The 13,800-nt window shown below is 41.4% G+C and overlaps 1 protein-coding gene across 2 annotated transcripts in view; it reads right to left on the bottom strand.

The window, feature by feature from the left end:
* Positions 1–12,116, bottom strand: part of arhgap5 (Rho GTPase activating protein 5) — a 99,719-nt gene extending 87,603 nt beyond the window's left edge. The window contains exon 1 of one of the 2 annotated variants that reach the window (XR_003597972.1): positions 11,825–12,116. The gene's annotated coding sequence lies outside the window, so the exon portion shown is untranslated. The remainder of the gene's footprint in view (positions 1–11,824) is intronic. The other variant, XM_028037112.1, reaches the window with a different exon arrangement.
* Positions 12,117–13,800: the final 1,684 nt, after the last annotated feature.

Raw genomic sequence — 13,800 nt, 5'->3', positions numbered from 1 at the left:
AGAAGTAACTGGTCCAGATGTAATCAAAGCACTTGAATCAGATTTTACAGAGAGAGCAGTGGAAGAAACAAGCATTTCACAAGAAGATGTCTGCTTCATAAGAAAGCTGCAAGAAGGAATCAAACAAAAGCAGGCTGGACACTATGAAATGCCCCTGCCATTCAAAAATGACAGACCAAATCTTCCCAACAACATGTCAAGTGCAATGCAACGCTTAAACAGTCTCAAATGTAGATTCATAAGAGATCAAAAGTACTACTCTGATTATGCAAAGTTCATGGAGGACATTATTGCACGCGGTGATGCAGAGAAAGTAACGGAGAAGGAACTCTGTAATTCCCCTGCCTGGCCCCACCATGGGGTATATCACCCTGGCAAGATCAGTGTAGTTTTTGACTGCTCTGCACAATATCAAGATACTTCACTAAATGAACACCTGCTTACAGGGCCTGACCTCACAAACACTTTGGTGGGAGTACGCTGTAGGTTCAGGAAGGGCTCGGTGGCTGTAATGTGCGACGTGGAGCGTATGTTTCACCAGTTCCATGTAACACCCCAAGACCAGGATTATTTACGCTTCCTATGGTGGGAGCATGGTGATCTAAGTGTTCCCCTCTCAGTCTTTTGCATGAAGGTTCACCTGTTTGGTGCAGCTTCTTCACCTGGTTGTGCCAATTTTGGTCTAAAACATATAGCTACACAAGGTGAGGGAAGGTTCTCTCAAAACGCAGTGAAGTTCATTCAAAGAAACTTTTATGTAGATGATGGACTTGTAAGTGTTACATCTGAAGCAGAAGCAATAAAACTAGTCAAAGAAGCAAGAGAGCTGTGTAGCACAGGTCAACTAAGATTACACAAGTTTGTATCAAACAGTGACAATGTGTTAAAGTTGCTGCCCAGAGAAGAGTGTGCTGACAGTATTAAAGATTTGGATCTAGCACTTGGTGAGCCACTGATGGAAAGAGCACTTGGTGTTCAGTGGTGCATTTCCTCCGATGAGTTTCAATTCAGAATAACAGTCAAAGAGCGCCCAAAGACGAGAAGAGGGATCCTGTGCACAGTAGCATCAGAGTATGATCCACTGGGATTTGTGGCACTCTTCATTCTAAAAGGAAATCAAATCCTGCAACAGTTATGTCAAGAGAAAGTCAAATGGGACGAGCCTCTTTCGGATCAGCTCTACAGAGAGTGGGAATCCTGGCTCCTAGATCTTCAAAACTTGTCAAAGGTGAGAATCCAAAGATGCATGCTACCTGAAAACACAGACATCATACAGTGTGATTTACATCATTTTTCAGATGCTAGTGTGACAGGGTATGGACAATGTAGCTATTTAAGAACAGTCACATCCAAAGGGGATGTTCATTGCGCACTAGTCATGGGGAAGGCACGCTTTGCCCCAACCAAAGTCACTACTGTCCCTAGACTTGAGTTAAGTCACTCACAGACCCACATCAGTGGCATCATGTACCATCTGAGAATAATCCTGTAGACCACGCATCAAGAGGACTAAGTGTTCAACAGCTACTCAAATCTAACTGGTTCAAAAACCAGTGGCAGAGTGAGCTACCCATTGAAACTGACAAGGCTATTGAAGTTATTCCTAATGACTCAGAGCTAAAAACAGTACATGTGCTCAAAACGGAAGTACAAGAAAGGAGAACAATACTTGATCGTCTCAATAAATCTTCAAACTGGAGAAGAGCTGTTAAAGCTATTGCTCTGCTAAGGAAATTTGTGAGAGATTTTATAGGAGACACACAAACCAAAGGTGGAAAAACAGGTATTGAAGACAGACAAGAAGCAGAACTGTTCATAATAAAACTTGCACAAGGAAACACCTTCAGCAAGGAAATCAAGGACTTAACCCAAGGAAAGGACATCCAACTCAAGGATAAGACACACAGGCTGCATAGCTTAAACCCACTTGTTGATGAACAAGGAGTACTCAGGGTGGGAGGACGTTTAACAAGAGCAAGTCGGCACCCATACATCCTGCCATTATCCCTAAATCAAGTCATGTGTCGTCTTTACTGATTAAACACTTCCATGAAAAGGTGCAGCATCAAGGAAGAGGAATTACTGTCAACGAGCTGCGTTCCAATGGACTGTGGATCACAGGATGCAGCAGTGCAGTTGCTTCACACATCTACAAGTGCACAACTTGCAGAAAGTACAGGAGACATACCCAAGATCAACAGATGTCAGATCTACCGGAGGACAGAATGGAAACAGCACCTCCATTCTTTTACTGTGGTGTTGACTGTTTTGGACCTTTTTATGTAAAAGAAGGCAGAAAGGAACTTAAAAGGTATGGACTTGGACTTCCGGTGGTGGCAAGCTTTGAGACGGTCGCAGTGGGTAGAGGCTCCCGTGAGATTGATGATTAGTTGGCAAAATATATAATTTTTTGGATACCCCCTTAAGAGAAACCGCAAATAAAAAAATGATGCCGACAAGAAACACCGTTGGTAAACAACAAACTGACCAAAGAGTCCAAAGAGAAGAAAGACCCACAGCAGGCTAACAGCACAGCCAGCAAGAGAAGAAAAGCTAACGAAGCTAACGACATGGTAGCCGAAGTCCTGCGTGAACTAAAGGAGTTGAGGAAAGAAAATCAGAGTTTGTTTGCTGAGACAAAAGCTACTCTAACAAGACTGGAAACATCAGTACGAGATCTGAAAGAGCGGATGGACATGCTAGAGCAGTGGTCCCCAAACTACGGCCCGCGGGCCAGATGCGGCCCGCCTCCACATTTGGTCCGGCCCCCTGAACAATACCAGAGTATTTTTATATATGTGCATTTTTATTTGATAAGTTGGACTTTTGCAATAAAATAAATGTTCCTTAGTAATGAACTTTATTTATTATTAACTACTAGTTAGTAACTGTTTTATACATGCATATAATTGACCCTAACCCTTTTTTTTATGTGGAGAACCCAGTGTTATTTGGTTATTATTTATTTCATAAATAGTGTTATTTCCTAACTTTTGTTCTCTGAAGAATCCAGAAAAGGTTATTTGATTGTGCTTTCTGAAAAACAATACATTTTTATGTTTAGCACTCTTACAATCGTCACACTTTTTCTGTTACAAACTGACCCCGGCCCCCCATCAGAGAAGGGACACGTTATGTGGCCCTCACAGGAGAAAGTTTGGGGACCCTTGTGCTAGAGCAACGTATGGAAGAAGCAGAAAGTAGGACTGGGGCAACGGAAGAAGTTAGCCAGAGAAACGAGAGAGCGCTTCGGTACTTGCTGAGACGTGAGGCTTTACTCACTAACCAATGTGATGATCTACAGAACCGTCTGCGCCGTAACAATATCAGAATCTACCAAGTTCCGGAGGGAAGCGAGAAACAAGACATGATCGGCTTCATAAAGGAACTAATCAGAAACACGCTTCTTCTGCAGGAGGATTTACGCATTGAAAGAGCACACCGAGCGCTAGGACCGAGGCCAGCTGACACAAACCCGCCACGCTCCATCATTGTTTGCTTCATGGATTACACCAGGGAAAGAAGCGGTGCTACAACGGGCATGGTCACAAAAAGAAATCGTTCTCCAAGGGAAGAATATACTTTGACCAGGATTTCTCTCCAGAGGTCCAAAAGAAGAGAGTGAGACTGCGGAGCATAATCAAGCAACTTAAAGAAAAAGGAATACAGGCAAAATGTCGTTTTCCGGCGCAACTCAGGATCGACTTGGAAAGCAGCACGAAAACTTTCCCTACTCTTCTGGACGCAGTACCGACGTTGGAGAGGCTGGATGTCTCGGTGCAGATGAGTGAGAGAGAGAGAGGATGGAGGCAGAGCTCTCCAACGAGGCTTGGACTCCGAGAGTCAACAGGAGACATGGAAAAAGGGGACTACCTGATGCAGATTTAAAAGTTTACATTTAAGACTGTGATGAGAACAAAATGTTCATAAACAGAGGAATTCTTGAGGACTATAAGGTATGTTTTGAGAAAAATTATTAGGGGGCAGAATAAGACGTTATCGAAATAGCCAATGTTACGTTATAGAGTGAATTTGTATTTCAAATGTTTATTATTTCACGGGCAGCTAATATCACCGAGCGTTACTATCGTTATCCCAACTGGGTGGAGATCTCACCAGGGAATTATTGCTTTTCTTTGGTTTGTGATCTGGACAGCACTTGGTGCTTTTTCCCCAGAGCGACTACGGGCACACGGCGCTCTGCCTTGGCTACATCGGGGACTGGTCAGGAGGCCATTACAGATTATATGTGGTCTTAATATAACTAGTCGGGTTTATGGGAGTCCTTGGGGCTTAATTTGTTCAAACTACTTTTGTGTTACTATGTTCTTGTTCCTTGACATGTTTGTGCCCACACTGAGTGACCAACAGGAAGCAGAAGCAGATAAGATGCAACATCCAGAATTAAGTTCGAAGAGCCAAAAAGTAGTGGTCGAGGTTGACATGATTAAAACAACTAAATATTATGAGTGATTTAAATATTGTGTGTTATAATGTGAGGACTGGGTCATCCGATAAAGATGAAAAAAATATTAGCTCAATTAAAATCGCTTAAAAGTTCAATAGCGCTATTGAAAGAGACTCATCTTAATGACTTGGAACACAAGAAACTAATGAGTGGATCAAGTGTTTTTTGCCAGCTGTCCAAAAAGCAGAGGGAGGGGGGTGGCAATCTTATTAAGCCGAACAATCTACTTTTCTGTGCAGAAGGAGGTGAAAGACGTGCAGGGGAGATATGTGATGTGATGAGGTCAATAGAAGGGACGGACATAACAATAATGAATATATATGCCCCAAATGAAGATAATCCAACCTTTTTTATAGAAGTAGCTTCCGTCTTAGCAAAAGAATCAAAAGGTGTAATAATGTTGGCAGGAGACTTTAACCGTGTGTTGGATCCAAAACAAGATAAATTACCGCCAGAACAAGGCCCTCTTGGCAAAAAAACCGAAAGCCCTGAAACACCTGCTAGGGGATCTGGGACTGGTAGATACTTGGAGGGCGTGTAACTCACAAGGCAGGGACTTCACATTCTTCTCAAACGTGCACGGTTCATACTCAAGACTGGATATGATATTTATACCCAAACGAGACCTTTATAGGATGGTACATAGTGTTATTGAACCTATAACTTTGTCAGACCATGGACCAGTCAGAATAACATTAAGAATGAAAAACAAAAAACATTTTAAATACCGGCGATTGAATGTCTCCATGCTGAACGAGCCACATGTCCAAGAACAAATGAAGACAACAATAGATGAATACTTCCGCTTGAATGATAATGGGGCAGTGTCCCAGGCGATATTGTGGGATGGAGCTAAAGCAGTAATTAGGGGCAAATGTATAGAAATGGCAAGTAAATTAAAGAAACAACGGATACAGAAAGTAAATGACCTAGAAAACAAAGTGAGAAGATTAGAACAAAAGATTAGAACAAACTTCTAAAAGGGATAGAAAAGAGAAGACACTGAAAAAAATTAAAAGAAGCAGGGAAGCACTGGACAAACTACTTACTTATAAGGCAGAAGATGCTATGAGATATACTGGTCAAAAATACTATGAAGTGGGGAACCGTGCCAGCCGCTTATTGGCCTTCCAATTGAGAAAAATACAGGCCAGTCAAGTGGTTCCAAACATATGCCACCCGGAATAGAACTATCCCAACCCAAAAAAATTGCAGAGGCGTTTTGAGAATTTTATAAAGAACTATATAATTCCCAAAGTCTTCCCCAGAAAAGGGAGGAAATGGAGGACCTCTTTAAAACGCTTAATTTACCGAAATTAACACAAGAACCAGGTGATCTGAATAAGCCAATTACGGATACTGAGGTTGAGGAAGTAATTAAATGATACAAAAAACAAAACTCCAGGGACAGATGGTCTAAGTGGAGAGTTCTATAAAGCAGTGGTCCCCAACCACCGGGACCAATTGGTACTAGTGATGGGATTTTCGGCTCCTTTTCGAGATGCGGCTGTAATGGCTCTTCTTACTGTGGAGAGCCGGCTCTTTCGGCTCCCCATATATATTTTTGACATTATTAATTAATTAATAGCTTAAACCTAATTTTATAATATTTTGTTTCATTATTGACATTGTTGAGCACTTATGATGAGTAAAAATGCCGCATAACAATGCTATAGCAATACCGATGCGTGTGATGTCCGCTTGTGCCTGTGCAGGTTGTTTGTCGAGCCTGCACAATAGGAAATGCTGACTTTGCAGAGTCTGCACTCTGCCCTGGAGCTTGATGTAGCATTAAAATGAGTCCAAATCGTGCTCCGTTTTCTGTCACTCATTTATTTTCACCTATTCAGTTCTCACACTGACTCCCCTTCTTTCTGTCGTGCTTCTTGACCGCTGAGTGAGTGTCTGTACATAAACACCTGCCGACGAACGCTATACAGCTTGGCCAATTGTCTGTCGTTTCCACAAAAAAAGTGGAGATAAACTTTTTTTTCAGTGTTTTCCCGCCACATTATTATTGAAACTATGTGTGATTGGTCAGATGTGTGGAGCACACGCTTGACATGAGGGCAGTGGACCGACCGAGGGAAAAAAACTCTCCGCTCTAGCACTGGCAGAAGAGCAAAACGCGCAAGGAGAGGGAGAAGGGGCGGAGAGACAGCGAGGCACCGCAGGACACAAAAAAAACGATGTGGGGAAAAACTATTGGCTCTGGCACTTGCAGAGCACAAGCACAACGACAGGGAGGCGGAGAGACAGCGATATACTGTAGAAAAAAACCCGGCTCCCAAATAGGATCCTAAAACGGCTCCCATTGTGGAGCCGGTTCCAATCGTTCACTTCAAAGAGCCGGCTCTTAGAGCCAGATCGTTCGCGACCGACACATCACTAATTGGTACCGGGCCGCGCAAGAAATAAAGAACTACTTCCGGATCTTTTATTTTGAAAATCCGAAACCGGCTACGTCTTGCACATCAAAATTGCGTCAACATCGGAGTGCTGCGCGCACCATTACCCCCCCTCCCACACCCCCGCCCGGTCCGCAGCAAAATAGCGAAGGGCTGACCGGTCCGCGCGACTAAAAATGTTGGGGACCACTGCTATAAAGTATTCATAAAAGAACTTACCCCTAAATTATGTGTAGTACAGGTCCTTCTCAAAATATTAGCATATTGTGATAAAGTTCATTATTTTCCATAATGTAATGATAAAAATTGAACATTCATATATTTTAGATTCATTGTACACTAACTGAAATATTTCAGGTCTTTTATTGTCTTAATACGGATGATTTTGGCATACAGTTCATGAAAACCCAAAATTCCTATCTCACAAAATTAGCATATTTCATCCGACCAATAAAAGAAAAGTGTTTTTAATACGAAAAAAGTCAACCTTCAAATAATTATGTACAGTTATGCACCCAATACTTGGTTGGGAATCCTTTTGCAGAAATGACTGCTTGAATGCGGCGTGGCATGGAGGCAATCAGCCTGTGGCACTGCTGAGGCGTTATGGAGGCCCAGGATGCTTCGATAGCGGCCTTTAGCTCAGCCAGAGTGTTGGGTCTTGCGTCTCTCAACTTTCTCTTCACAATATCCCACAGATTCTCTATGGGATTCAGGTCATGAGAGTTGGCAGGCCAATTGAGCACAGTGATACCATGGTCAGTAAACCAGTGGTTTTGGCACTGTGGGCAGGTGCCAGGTCGTGCTGAAAAATGAAATCTTCATCTCCATAAAGCTAAAGCATTAAGTGCTCCAAAATCTCCTGATAGCTAGCTGCATTGACCCTGCCCTTGATAAAACACAGTGGACCAACACCAGCAGCTGACATGGCACCCCAGACCATCACTGACTGTGGGTACTTGACACTGGACTTCTGGCATTTTGGCATTTCCTTCTCCCCAGTCTTCCTCCAGACTCTGGCACCTTGATTTCCGAATGACATGCAAAATTTGCTTTCATCCGAAAAAGTACTTTGGACCACTGAGCAACAGTTCAGTGCTGCTTCTCTGTAGCCCAGGTCAGGCGTCTCTGCCGCTGTTTCTGGTTCAAAAGTGGCTTGACCTGGGGAATGCGGCACCTGTAGCCCAGTTCCTGCACACGCCTGTGCACGGTGGCTCTGGATGTTTCTACTCCAGACTCAGTCCACTGCTTCCGCAGGTCCTCCCAAGGTCTGGAATCGGCCCTTCTCCACAATCTTCCTCAGTGTCCGGTCACCTCTTCTCATTGTGCAGTGTTTTCTGCCACACTTTTTCCTTCCCACAGACTTCCCACTGAGGTGCCTTGATACAGCACTCTGGGAACAGCCTATTTGTTCAGAAATATCTTTCTGTGTCATACCCTCTTGCTTGAGGGTGTCAATGATGGCCTTCTGGACAGCAGTCAGGTTGGCAGTCTTACCCATGATTGGGGTTTTGAGTGATGAACCAGGCTGGGAGTTTTAAAGGTCTCAGGAATCTTTTGCAGGTGTTTAGAGTTAATTCGTTGTTTCAGATGATTAGGTTCATAGCTCGTTTAGAGACCCTTTTCATGATATGCTAAGTTTGTGAGATAGGAATTTTGGGTTTTCATGAGCTGTATGCCAAATTCATCTGTATTAAGACAATAAAAGACCTGAAATATTTCAGGTAGTGTGCAATGAATCTAAAATATATGAATGTTCAATTTTTATCATTACATTATGGAAAATAATGAACTTTATCACAACATGCTAATATTTTGAGAAGGACCTGTATACAGCTACGCTTTAAAAGAAAATGATCCTCCAAAAAGCTGGTCAGAAGCAATAATAATGGTAATACATAAAGAGGGGAAAAACCCTAAAGAATGTGCCTCCTACCGTCCCATAAGTCTTTTAGGGAACGATCTAAAAATTCTTGGCTCAATTTTAGCAAATAGGATGAAAGGGACTTAAAGAAAATAATAAAACCTGATCAAACTGGATTTATAACTACACGACAAGGATCGAACAACATTAGAAGAGCGCTAAATATACAGTCAATTGCTAAGAAAGACAGCCAACATTCAATGCTCCTTGCATTAGATGCGGAGAAAGCATTTGATAGGGTGGACTGGGATTATCTAAATTACACATTGAAGAAGATGGGATTTAACAACACTTTCATAAGATGGATTGCGATCCTTAACCAAAATCCAATCTCGAAGATCTGGGTAAACAGCCACTGCTCTGAATTCTTCAACATAAAAAGGGGGGTGAGGCAGGGAAGCCCGGTCTCACCTATTCTTTTCGCCATATGTATTGAGCCGTTAGCAGAACTGATTAGAACGAACAAAAACATAGAAGGAATAATAGATAAGGGAGGTATAGAACATAATATTTCTTTATTTGCAGATGACATCCTCCTATACATAAAAAACCCGTCAAGTACAATACCCCCCCTTATGAAATGCTTACACACATTTGGTCACATCTCAGGCTATAAAGTCAATGAAATTAAATCGGAAGCAATGATGATGTCAGGACAATGGCCAGAACACCTGGAGAACGAAATTTAAATGGCCAATAGCGGGCCTTAAATACTTAGGAGTCATTCTGACCAATAATTTTTCCCAGTTATACAACGCTAATTACAACACACTTATATCTCAAATCAAAAAAGATTTGGAAAGATGGCAGATTCTCCCATTATCTTTAGTTGGCAAGGTGGAAACGATTAGGATGAATGTGCTACCACGGCTTCTTTTCCTCTTTAATTCCCTTCCGGTCATGGTTCCCAACACCACCTTCAAGTTGTTGGACAGACTTATATCAAGATTAATTTGGCAAAACAAACGACCAAGAGTGAGACTTAAGGTTATGTGTTCTTCAAAGAATGTGGGAGGCCTGGCTCTTCCACATCTTGAAAGTTATTATTGGGCGGCACAGCTAAAGGCACTTTTGTTACATGGATTAGGTTGGATTTGGATACAAAATGGGTACAGCTGGAACAGGGTTCGGTAGTAGGGAGCATCTCAATAACAGACTTACCTTTTTTAAGTAGAAATTGATGGTGAAAACTTAAGATCCAAAATGAGTGGGTGGTGTTTACTTTGAAAGTGTGGGATAAAGTTCGGAGGAAATTAAAGCTACCACTCTCCCTATCACGAGCAGCTAGAATAAATGGCATAGTCGACTTTAAACCTAACAAACTTGATGGGGGATTTGGTGAATGGGCAGACAAAGGTTTAATAACAATAAACCAACTATTTACAGGAACAACATTAAAAGCCTTCTCGCAACTACAAAATGAATATAACATCGCTAACACGGATCTTTTCAGATTCTTTCAGATTAGACACTACCTTCAAAAACACAAAGAAATAGACAAATTAAAAGAGAAACTGACAAATTTTGAACAATACTGGATTGATGTGGTGGAGAACCAAAAAGATCTTCAAAGGATTATCTCAGCTCTATACCAGAGATTACGAATCGACCAAGACGAGACAACTCTAGACGTCAAGAATAAATGGGAACTGGAACTAAACGTGGTGGTAGAGGATACAGAGTGGGAAGAGACTTGGGGTAAATGGCATACATGCCTGAGTAGTCTAAACTGGAGAGAGTTTAGCTGGAAAATAAGAATGAGATTTTTTAGAACGCTGATAGTGATAGCCAGCTATGATAGTAAGGCCAGCGACCTCTGCTGGCGGAAGTGATGTCAACAAGACGTCATGTCGTTCCAGGTGAAATTTAGATTTTTTCCTGTATACTTTCGGTCATTCCTAGTCTTTGAATCTCGGATCATCAAGCTAAAGTTGTGAAAACTTATTTTCCCACGGCGAAGCGCAAAATGATTAGTTAGTCTCAACACGTTAGGCATGCGCACAGCAGCTTGGAGTCAGTGACAGCTGCCAGTACAGTAGTTAGAATTTTTTATACAGATTGTAGTAAAACGAACTTAAAACAATAAGTGAGCATCAATGGAAAATTAAATATATTTTGAAGGGATGATGAAAAATTTACTACCTTTTACTACCTTTAGTTACTGGCCTGCATTCTTACTACCTTTTACTGGCCTTAATTTGAGCTCATTAAATTGACTACCTTTCACTACCGCAACAAAACCCTGTGTTTTGTTTTCAGTTCAATTTTTTGATCATAACTTCTCATTAGTGAGAGATAGGTCGTGTGTGAATATACTCCACTCATGACAAAATAAGGAAAAATATGTTTACTTTAAATCTTTTGATAGATGTGGACCATCTAAAGACCATCCCTGCAACTTGTAGACAGTCAATAACTAATTTAGAATTGTATAATTTGTCTGTTAAACTCATCATTTTATTAGTGTATAAGATTTCTTTAGAAATGTTTCAGATTGTCTTGATAGACAATCTGAAACATTTCTAAACAGCAACAAAGACGATAAATGTGTGGGTTTAATGACAATAATTTTACCGGAGGAAAGAAGTGTCAGAGCAGGAATAAACAGGTTAGAGAGGATTCCTTTGGAATTAAAGTGGAACTAAAAGACTGAATTAGAATAATGCGACAGGGCTCCCTTCAATAGTCACACCCGCAGCTTTGCGCCACAGTCGTAAAATATCGATCTCGCCCTAAAAAAAATTAGGAGAGAGGAAAAATACACACCTCTAATCCCCTTTGAAAACGTTAGCTAAACACTGTTAGCCTAAGCAGAGTGAGTTAGCTAACAGCTAGCGTTAGCACCAACCCGGACGGAGATTGCTCGAGTAAAATACACAACTAGGCTAGTTTACCGGACCAGGTCGGGTTCTGACACTGGTTTACTTGAACACTCTAAGTTACAGTCGTGCGGGTACCTTTCGTCCTTAAATGAGAGTGCTGGGTGAGCTCATAAAGTCGGCTCAGATACATTCCCCTACCCACCTAATAACATGGTGGCTCCTAGATCCATATACCACGGAAAACAGAAGGAAGCATATCCACATTCGAAGGTAAAAAAAATATATATCCCTTCTTCTGTCGGCAGTCGGGTTCTCCGGAAAAAACTCCAAAGTCAGGTTTGATTGGAGGCGTAATACTGTTAGGTCATTACAACCTACAAGTCCACATTTTACTCTTGTCCATGTTAGGCTGGTATCCACTGAAAACTGAAAGCTGGCTTTGCGGACTTCCTCCTTCTCTCCCAACAGCACTGCCAAGCGGCAATGGCGACACACACTCGCTCCCTGCTCCCCCTCCCTGTATGTCTACGTATATCAGCCCATCCCTTTCCATCCCGGTTCACCCACACCTGTCCCTCTCCCTCCTCATATTCAGATTGTACGTAATTTATGTAAAGGCTTTTTCACCTGCATGGAAATACAACAAACTATGTTCGTGAGTCAAATTATCAGTGATAAAAGTAGACCGCATAACTTAGTTTTACTGGACCCAATTGGAACTTCATAGCGTAAAAACTCCTCATTATAGAGTGGGTTATTTATGATTTAATGAAACTTGTACGACAAAAAAAAAATAGGAGTAGGAGTGTACAGCTAAATCAGGCCTGATTTCCTTAATTTGGGGAAAGCGACAATCGGTGGATACTTACATGAGAAACTGATCTTAACCACTGATCTTATCTTCCTCAATGAAGGTCTGGAAATCATCCACTATTTCCTATTCCTCTATTGTGAGAGGACTGACTGATAGATCTGCCCACCAGGTCATGCCTGCACATGTACACTTAAAAGTAATCCATTCACTGTTGCAAACATAACATCTTTGTCCCTATATTTAAGCAAATATTAAGACAAAAAAAATGTTGGCCAAAACCCGAATTGGCAGGTCTTTTTAAAGATAGTGGTCAGCCAGAAAACTGCAATCAGTTCATCCCTCGTTTGAAATGAAATCAGACCATCTCCTGTTTTAGGTCAGTTGGTCAACCACCAAAATGATTTCCATTTGCTAAATGCTCCAATATTGATAGAAAGAATATGCCAGATATTCATCTATTAATGAATGTATATCATTCTGTATGTGAACTTCACAATCAGAAGTTCACATACAGAATGTTAACCATCTCTTTAAGCAATGAGGAGAGCCAAAATGATCATGTCATGGCTTTGGAAACTTCTGACTTGAGTTAATTGGAGACACTACTGTGGATGGACAGTGCATCAGGAAAGTATGCACAACACATAATTTTATTTTCCCATATTTTATGTTTCAGCCAAATTGAATTTTTTTTTAAATTAATCTTTCTCCTTAAAAATTGACACATGAATACCCCATGATGAAAATGTGTGAAAACATTTTTTTTTATTAAAAATAGGAAATCGAGGAATCATATTTACATAAGTCTTTGCCATGCAGCTCAGTATTGAGCACATTTAGATATGACTATGATTTCTACCATACAGTGCCTTGCGAAAATATTTGGCCCCCTTGACCTTTTAAACCTTTTTCTGCTTTTCAGGCTTCAAACATAAAGATCTAAAATTTGTATTATTTTATGAAGAAAACAACAAGTGGGACCCATTCTTCATTGCAAACCAGCTGGAGCTCAGTGAGGTTGGATGAAGAGCGCTTGTGAACAGCAGTTTTCAGCTCTTTCCACAGATTCTCTATTGGATTCTGGTCTGGACTTTGACTTGGCCATTCTAACACCTGAATACATTTATTTGTGAACCATTTCACTGTAGATTTTGTTTTATGTTGGAAGATAAATCTCCGTCCCAGTCTCAGGTCTTTTGCAGACTCCAACAGGTTTTCTTCCAGAATGGTTCTGTATTCGGCTCCATTTATCTTCCCATCAATTTTAACCAGCTTCCCTGTCCCTGCTGAAGAAAAGCAGGCCCAAACCATGATGCTGCCACCACCATGTTTGACAGTGGGGATGGTGTGTTCAGGGTGGTGAG

The sequence above is a fragment of the Xiphophorus couchianus genome, chromosome 13 (assembly GCF_001444195.1).
Source record: "Xiphophorus couchianus chromosome 13, X_couchianus-1.0, whole genome shotgun sequence".
Lineage (NCBI taxonomy): Eukaryota > Metazoa > Chordata > Actinopteri > Cyprinodontiformes > Poeciliidae > Xiphophorus > Xiphophorus couchianus.
Note: the sequence above shows the minus strand (reverse complement) of the source record. Positions and strands in the feature narration are given on the sequence as shown.